Below are 9,301 nucleotides of genomic sequence, written 5' to 3' on the forward strand. Positions count from 1 at the left end.
CTCTGATATCACCACATAATTTTTCTATCCCAAAGTTTCATGGGTGAAAAATGTACAGCAATGTAGATTGTCAATCAAATTTTCAATCTGATTTTTTTTGCTTGGCATGCTTTTTTTTTTTTTTGGGTTGACATGTCTCCAGTTTATCACTCTATAAATGAAGATTGTCAAATGCATGCAAAACTTCCTTCTATACACTGCCTTTCATATGGGCCACAGTGGGTGGCACCACTAGAGTTTGAGTCACCCGATGTGGTTGACCAGCATGTCACCCCTATGATGGATCTCCTCCCATGCAGTGGGTGGGACAATTCCCTGGATGGTGAGTGTGGTGATGTACTATTGCTCTGCCCCCACTGGTTTTTTGGTTCTTACTTTTGATAGAATAGAGATATTACATCGCGGTCTGTCTCATTGCATTCCTCATGAAATTATGCAACAAACAATATATAACATGATGGTATTAGTCTCAAATTCAATGATTTTAAAAGTTTTGGTGAGTAGTGGTGTCATCCCCCCGTGCACATTGCCAGGTGCATCCTGCACTCCCCGCACCCCCTAGCAATGCCACTGGAAGGGAATATTTTTTTGTTGTAATTGTTACTATGCTTGATGTAACTTGAAGAGTTTTGTTTAAAACAAAACTGAAGTTTGGTGCATCTTATTCTGCAGCACAAGCAAATCTCTTCCAATCAGGGTAAACAGTAGGGCAAAAATAATCCCTTTTAAATAATTCCTTTCACTTCAGCTACTATTGACCAAGACCTCTTCCAGCAAGGCCTCCATTTGGTAGGGCATTTGCAAGAGAAGATTCCGGATGATTACGCCTTTTGTTTTCACACATTCTTTTGAAGTTTATAGGTCTGTGAGGAAAAACCCAAGAGCCTGGACTGCACTTCATAGGGCGCAGGTGTTTTTGAGGTACTTGCTGACGAGGTATAAGCAATTGAAGTCCACTTTATTTCCTGGCACTATTAAGGACTCCCGCAGTCTGATTTAGTGCTGGCAGAAGAAAGTAAACCTTTGAAAGGACTGTTGCAAGTTACTTGAAAGAAGGCAGCTTTCTCCTCCCCACCGTGGTACATTCAAAAACTGCACAAAAATCCACCTCACATGATATCACTAACCAGCCAAATCCTGCTTCCACCTTTCTTCCTCTGTAGTCAAAATCACATGATAGAAAATGGGAGAGTTTTCATAACATTTTATGAAAGTTTTCATAATAATGTGCTTTCAGCTTTGGCGGTCTGGGCATTGAAAACCTTAATCATGTAGTCCTATTGAGTAGGAGAGGGATGGCCAACCCACAGCTTGTCACATGTACACCACTTTTTATGTATAGAGAATCTTATAATGTGCCACTCCACCTCAACATTGCTTTTAGCAATTACCAAGATATCGGAAATCGCCACCAAGTTAAAGGGCTGTATATCTTTGAGTTCCAGAAGGTACAGAGCAAGAAACATGGGAGTGTTGTTGCCTATTTGGGGCTTTCCAAAGACATCTGGCTGATTGTTGATGGGCCTAGAAAGGTGGCCTGCATGAACCTTTAGTCCAGCCCTGCAGGATCCATTCCAAATTCCTTATAAGGTGCATTCATTACCCTTCTGCACAGGCCAGGCCAGGCCAACCCCCCCCCCCCCCATGCCTGCCCACCTTCTCATCCTAAGAACTTTCTCTCCTATCTATTATTCTTTCTCTCCATTTCCCAACCAGAGTAAACCAACAAAGTAGCTATGGTCACCCTGTCTGCCCATAGTAGCATTAGAAACTTGATAGTGTGCAATGTAAGGAGTAGCAAAGAAATCAAGCAAACCATAAACTGCTGGGCTGTTTTCTTTGTTATTATTTAAATGTTTTAAAAAATATATAATACAACTTTGCACGTGCCTCTCAGAAAGTGTCCATGTGCTACTAGTGGCACCTGTGCCATGGGGTTGTCCACCCCTGGTATAGTACATGTAAAGTAACAGCAAATTATCTTTTTTAAAAAACCATAAATAAACTCTCTAAAAAGTGTTTCTCAAACTGTGGGTCAGGATCCACTAGGTGGATCGTGAGCCAATTTCAGGTGGTTTCACCTTCATTTAAATGTGTATTTTAATATATTAGACTTAACGCTACCGTGGTATGTGACTGCATTTGGGGAAATGTTACAGATCTCTACTTTTAGCACGCTATTATGTATATGCTTTTAATAATGATAGTCAATGGGGTTTACTCCCTGGTAAGTGTGGATAGGACTGCAGCCTTTGGGATGTTTGGGGAATTTTTTTAAACAAAATGGCAACTGTTTGGGAAGGTTAGGGATGATAAAGATCTTCAATAAATTTTTTAATCTTATGCTTAATGTAAACTTCTACTTTACTTACTTATTTAATTTGATTTGATTTTATTGTATGGGGGTGTTAAAAATTTTCCTGCTTGATGATGTCACTTCCGGCCATAACATCACTTCCAGGTTAATTACATCACTTCCAGTGGGTCCTGACAGGTTGTCATTCTAAAAAGTGGGTCCTGGTGCTAAAAAGTTTGAGAACCACTGCTCTAAAACAGTGGTTGCCAAACGTTTTAGCTCTGGGACCTACTTTTTAAAATGACACCCTGTTGGAACCCACCTAGCTTTATGAGATGGGGGGGGGAAGATTTCACCTTACCAGCTGCTCAATCTTCTGTTTTTGTCCTTATTACTATGGTAATAGTAATAAGGACAAAATTACTGTTTTGTCCTTATTAAATGCTCTGGAGCATTTGTTGAGCTCCATATTCTTCAGATCAGGACCATTTTGGTGACATTGCATTTCCCTTTGCTTGGTCTTCAATAGGAGCCAAGGCATGTTTACCTACTCATGAGTAAATGTGCATGTGTAGCCGGCAACTCAATCCTACAGCCAGGCAGAGCTAGTGGTTCATGTGCTGCCCGACAACGATCATTGCAAACATGCTGTGAGGCATGATATGGCAACTGGGAGACAAGCAGTGCCGGCGGAGAGGTCAATGCCAGTGGGTGCTGGGCCTCTTAGTAGGATGACCATCGGAAGCCCACAGGTTGAGTAGTCCATGAGTGACTGGGAGGCATTCTGGAATGGGGGAAGGGAGACAGGTGCGGCAAAAGGAGAAGGCAAAACTGGGCAGGCTTCCAGTATCAACTGCTTAAAATTTTGGTGCCAGTCTCATTCTCAACAGTACAACACCAGATTCAGTATCCATTTAACTGTATAACCACAGAGAGGAAACTACAGACCATTTCAGGATAGGCACCGTTGTTTGTTCAGTGCTCATAATTAGCTGATCTTTGGAAAAACATCAGAAACTGCAAAGATTTAAGAATCATTGTAGCTATATGGTTGGCAGATACATTATAGTGCTTCCTACGATCAAAGCTTAATTTTAATACACATTTGGGTAAATCAAAGTACTAGTCTATTTCTTTCATGAAATGGGAACTTTGGAATATAAAGAAGTCATTTATTTTTATTAGTTTCATGCATCATCTTTATTTGGTGAAAAGTAAGTGGTGAATAAATGGCTATGTGAGATTCAATCATGCTTCCTTTACTGAAACATATCTGATCATTCATTTTGCTCATGTTCACACATACAAAAGTATATATATAGTATATTGAGTATACACAATTTTCGGTATTTACATATGTGTTGTGGTAATGGTGAGATTAATACCCTTGTGGTAACAATCTCTGCCCTTTTCCACACTTCATAAAAGTGTACTGGGGACTGAAGATCTCTATAGTTAACACACTGGCGTAACTAGGGGAGTGCAGATCGCACCAGTTGATGAACTTAGGGGTGGGGGTGACACCATTACTGCCAAAATTATGACAATCTTGGTATTTTCAAATAATACCATCATGTTATATATCATTTAATGTGTAATTTAATGCAGAATGCAATTAAACAAACCACGTTTAAATATTTGTATTCTATCAAAAATTATAGCCAAAAAAACCTGAAATGGGAAGCACAACTGCCAGGCAGCCCAATCCTAAATGCAGTGCCCCCACTGGGCACTGTTGCATCCTGCAGCACTATGGCAGTCACCAGAGGTCTCTTCGGGGGATGGGGACTTTTGTCCCTGTCCTCCAGGGAAAGCCCCAAGCCCCTCATTGGGGCTTCTCAAGTCTGTGCCAGCTATTTTGCTAGCATCACATGACATCTGCTCATGTGCCTATCACACAGCTCCTTTGGTTGTTTAGTTTGCTGCAAGCTGACTGTGTGTGCACAACATTTCATTTAACATCTGAAAAGGACTTTTAGGGAAATGATGCTTGATTTGTAGTAAAGCTGAGCACTACTTCTGAAATCTGTATACTGAAACAGGTAATCTGAAACTCGGGGGATATGGCTTGCCACAATATACATGTAACCACTTAGTAAGCCAGTTGTATGTGTCAGTGTATCAGTGGTTTATATCAGTAAACTAGTACTACTGCTTCTCAATATGGCACCTAGTACTTGGCTGCACCTGGCCCAAGCCTGATGGAAGTGGAGATATCTGTGACTGGGGTACACCAGTGACTGATGTGTCTTTGCAGCTACCTGGCCTATCTAAAGAGGCATAGTTTGAGAAAGGAGGGTGCAGAGCAAAACCACTAGTGTGGGGTAAATCACCCAACTCCTGTGCTCAGCTTCTGAATGCAGTGGGGATATTTGCAAAAGTGACACCCACAAAGGTGGTATTTGCTTACAAAACAAAACCCCAAAAGGAATAACAGGGTGAAAAGCTCTGGTCTATATCATCCTCCCAATTTGTGGAACAGTTCATTAGGGACTGGTCGCAACCTGTAGTCCTGGTCAGGCAAGTGCCAAACTGCTATTTTGTTGCAGATAAAATGTTACGACGTCTATAGCACATTGACAACAAATGTCCATAAATGTTGGGAGATAACAAGCAACAGACAGCAGCCTGCCTGGTAAAATAATTGCATTCTCTACACCTTACTTCTTGTAGTTGCCTCTTGGCTGCTTATTATCTCCTGGGCGATAGAACCTTCTCTGCCAACGCTCAGACTTCATGGTTGTCCAGGAGCTTACAAAATAACAGCTAGTCATTATGAGAATAGTCTTTCCCTGCTACTGTTTTCTCAGAATCCGCTGACTCAGTGCTGTGAGGTCCTTCTAATTACCAGCCTGCCGCCTGTAGCTCCAGACACCAAATGCTTTGATACAGACTATCAAGCTTCAGAGACCAAGCCCTAAAATGCCAAGGATTTGTAGACATGTGATTTGCAAACCAATTAGCGATATCAGAAAAGAGGCAGAAATCTGTTCATGGCAAGGAAGGCAGCTGGAGGCTTGGCTGCAATCTCTTCGAAAGTCGGCCTGTTTTGGAGGATCAGACTGTCTGACAGATATTTAATGTCATTTTAGTCATCCAAATAATTGCCAGCTTAAAAAAAAAATGTATGAGTTCTGTAGATGTTTAAGCAATTACCTCTTGGACCTGCTACAATCACAGTTCCAATTTTTCCCCCCTGAAGTTCTTTCACTCCCTGTGAATTTTTTGGCAGGTTCTAACAGGCCCCTCTCGGTGCTGCCCTGTCGGAGCCCAGGCGACTGCAAGCAACAAGGTCTGTGATGGCTACATAAGCAGGGCCAGCCCATCCATGATGCAGATGAGTGGGTGGTGGAGGAAGGGAAGAATTGGGGCACCCTTCAACCCGCATCCAACCTGCTGAAGATGGAACAGCATCAATCTGCTTCCCTGCCCCAGTCACTTTGCACCTTCTTCCCTTGCTCTCCTTAAACTTAAAGGGATCACATGAGGAAGGAGTGAAGTGAGTGGGTGGGGTAGTGAATCACCGCTGCTTGCACCCAAAACAACTGCATAGGCAGCAGTGGTCTGCTTCACTCACCTCATACCTTTCTCACATGGTCCTGGGAGTTTGCAGCAAGAATCGCGCTTCCTGTTTTGTCTGAAAGGATTGTGTAGGAAAGAGTGAGGTCACTCTTTATTTCTCTGCTTGGTTCTTATTTTTGTGAGGGGGGGAAGCAGCAGTACCCACATCAGACAGGTCAGGTTTGTCCTGCTTACAAGCATGATCTCTTGGGTTCCTGTTCCTCCTTGACCACCTCCTTTTCCTATGAATTTCTTGGGAACCAGCTTTTGTATGGAAGGAAGGGTTCAAGGCAGTTTGAGAGAAAGAATGGCAGGGGGCAGTTGCTTTGTTTTGGTTTGGAGTCCTTTGGACAGTCTCTGCTTTCTTTAGGGCTTTGTCTGAAGTGGCTGGATTTGGTTTGGAGTGCCATTTTTTCCAAATCAAATGTAGAACCCTGCTGCAAGGTACATTTGACCATAATTTGGTTATCCTACATTTCAGGGCTTTGGGGAGGCATAATGTGATGCTAACTTCTCTCAGTATGACAGTATGACTTGCTGACCTGGCCCCTATACCGCCTTGGGGCACAGGACCACAATATGCTGCTGTCCCACAACACACTGCTCCTCAGGAGACTTACCCCGTCAAACAGAGCTTTGAGTGACCTTTCCAGGTGCTCTGAAAGCCTTCTGAGGCCTCCAGAGCTCCATCAAACAGTACTTTGGGTTTTCTGAGAAAAACTGGAAGTACTGTTTATGAGCCCAATCCTGTGCTTGGCAGCACGGCTCCGTACTGGGTACTTTTGGAGCATCTAGTGACACAGTGTGGGGCTTCACCAGTCCATGGAATGGCTCTGGAGGATGGGCGAAGGTGGCAGCAGCAGTGCCACAAGCAAGGCAGTGCCACCCTCATAGGGCCCACAAGTGTGCTGCCTGGGGCTTTTGCCCCTCCTGACCCCCTCAGGACCACCACTGCAGTATACAATGCACATGACTTCTGGGATTTTGTAACTGCAGCTGACACTTTTTCATTCCTATCTGGCCCCACACTTGAATGGATGAAGATGCTCACATCATGTGCTCACCCTGGTCCCTCCTCTTGCACCTGGAATAGTTTTCTAAAGTACCTGTGGGTGGGCTGTGCATGGTATGTATACAAGGGCAGCATCTATACAATTAACCTCACCTGGATGCAGAGGGAGGAGTTAAGATATGCATATGCTATGAGATTCCATGTCCTTAATAACATGAAGCTGGTTTGGACCTTAAAGTATTGTCTGTATCAGTCCCTTGTCTCTCAGTCTACATTTTGCTTTGATGAATGGAAACTTTCTAAACCATTTTCTGAACAATTGCATTAAAAATATAAGGACAGGGCTTTCTTTGGAGGGCTTCTGAAACTATAACTTCTGAAGGAAAGTGCAGTGACTATTTATCGCCTCAAAATGGGCAGTTTTCTTCGAGCCATCACAAATTTTTTGGGGTCTATGTTGCTGCCCTATAGTGAGTCAGACCGTTTTTTCCCCCCTCTAGGTCAGTATCAGCTACATTGACTGGCAGCAGCTCACCAGGGTTTCAGATGGGTGTTTCCACGCCGCTCATGGAGGTAGAACTTGGCCCTTCTGCACACACATCAGGTAGTTCATTCCAATGGACAGTATACGTTCATTGACTGTATCTCATTCTCAGTTGGTGAAACGAGAAGCCAGTTTCATCTGTTAGAGCAGTGATTCCCAAACTTAGTGTGGTCACGGCCACCCTTCTTTCACAATGGCCTCTTCTTCCTGGCTCTCCTCGATGCCGCCATTTTGGATCATGCAAGATTTAGCACAGCTAAATCCCATCCCTGTTGTTGTATTTTGTAGTTTGCTGGAGAAAGACACCTAATCAAAGTTGGGCACAGTGTCACAACCCAGGGGCCCATGCAGGCCAATTTCAAATGGGCTCCATGTGTTAGCCATACCCTTAATGCAGAAACCACCAATGCAGAAGCAACAGGTGGTATGGTGTGCAGGATGGTGTTCTCATTTATACAGTATCAACTAGGCAGTTGACATTAAACCTGGTAGGTGGCTACGTTTAGCAGAAGTCTACATTTACAGACTAGTAATGTAGCGACAAGTAAATGATTTAAAGGTGTGTGTAACCAGCCACAAGCCGATGACGTAAGGTATATGTAATTTACCAAATTAGAACAAGCACCTGTTCCTTTTAATGAAATGTTTATTCTGAGCAGGAGTTCTCTGATTTGTTGGTCACAAAATGCAGAATTTTCAGTGTTACTTTCAGATATTGTATTACAGCACGAGGCAATTTTTATATCCCTTGGGTTGTCTAAATTGCCCTGTAGCTTTAATGAGCCTTACATAAAATTTCCACCCGTGAAGTGGCTGTGAAGAATAAATACAAAGATTCTGCTCTCCCATGTCATATCTATTTTAAGATCTTAGCTTCAAAAATGAAAATGTGTTACAACTTTTTTTCAATTTTATCAAAGTTTGTATCCATATTGAGACCTCATAAATCACGTCCTTAATAAATAAGGCATTTTATGCCTTACTTTGGGCATGGGCGATCTTTTCCATTCAGAATATGGTGTGTATGTGTGGGGTGAGGTGGAAATTCAGTGTGCCACTGTGGGCCAAGAGCTGTATCATGGAAAGTCAGGAATATCACACTCTAAGTTATGGGAATTATGATAGATATATAAACTTCAGTTGCATCTTTATCTAAGCTGGTGGACCTCCATTTCTAAGAGGTGAGGTTTCAAGCCACAGTCCTTCAAGTCACCTCAGACACTGTTTTGGCCAAGACAAGCTCAGATTTTCTCAGCTTTAGGCCTGGTACCAAGGAACCAGTGGCATACGAAGGTCATTTGGTACCCCACCATGACAAAATTATTGTCAGTAATAGTCATTACACGAAATGACAACTGTTACCCTGCACATGCCTGATCTTGTCTGATCTCGGAAGCTAAGCAGGGTCAGGCCTGGTTAGTACTTGGATGGGAGACCGCCTGGGAATACCGGGTGCTGTAGGCTTATACCACAGTCTTTCCATGCCTGATCTCGTCTGATCCCGGAAGCTAAGCAGGGTCAGGCCTGGTTAGTACTTGGATGGGAGACCGCCTGGGAATACCGGGTGCTGTAGGCTTATACCACAGACTTTCGAGACTGAAGGTTGCCAATCATCATCATCATCATCACGAAATGAATAATAATAATAATAATAGCCAGAGAAGAAGTGCAGACAGTGAACATTATTTAATTTTGTATTTATACAAGATATATGCTAACTTTGTAAGTTTGAATATTTATATTTGCTTATTTATATATAACTTGATAACTCCGTATATATAATCTCACCAATAAATAACTGAAAAATAAGTTTAAAAGAAACAAGTTTCAAGAATAATCTTGAAAACTAAGTATAAACATCTTGGGGCAGTCTCTCCCTGCAGCCTGG

At 42.7% G+C, this 9,301-nt stretch overlaps 1 pseudogene; it reads left to right on the forward strand.

Moving 5' to 3' along the window:
* The first annotated feature begins 8,763 nt into the window (after positions 1 to 8,763).
* On the forward strand, positions 8,764 to 8,877 carry LOC136656721 (5S ribosomal RNA; annotated as a pseudogene).
* Positions 8,878 to 9,301: the final 424 nt, after the last annotated feature.

The sequence above is a fragment of the Tiliqua scincoides genome, chromosome 6, assembly GCF_035046505.1.
Source record: "Tiliqua scincoides isolate rTilSci1 chromosome 6, rTilSci1.hap2, whole genome shotgun sequence".
In the NCBI taxonomy this organism is placed as follows: Eukaryota; Metazoa; Chordata; class Lepidosauria; order Squamata; family Scincidae; genus Tiliqua; species Tiliqua scincoides.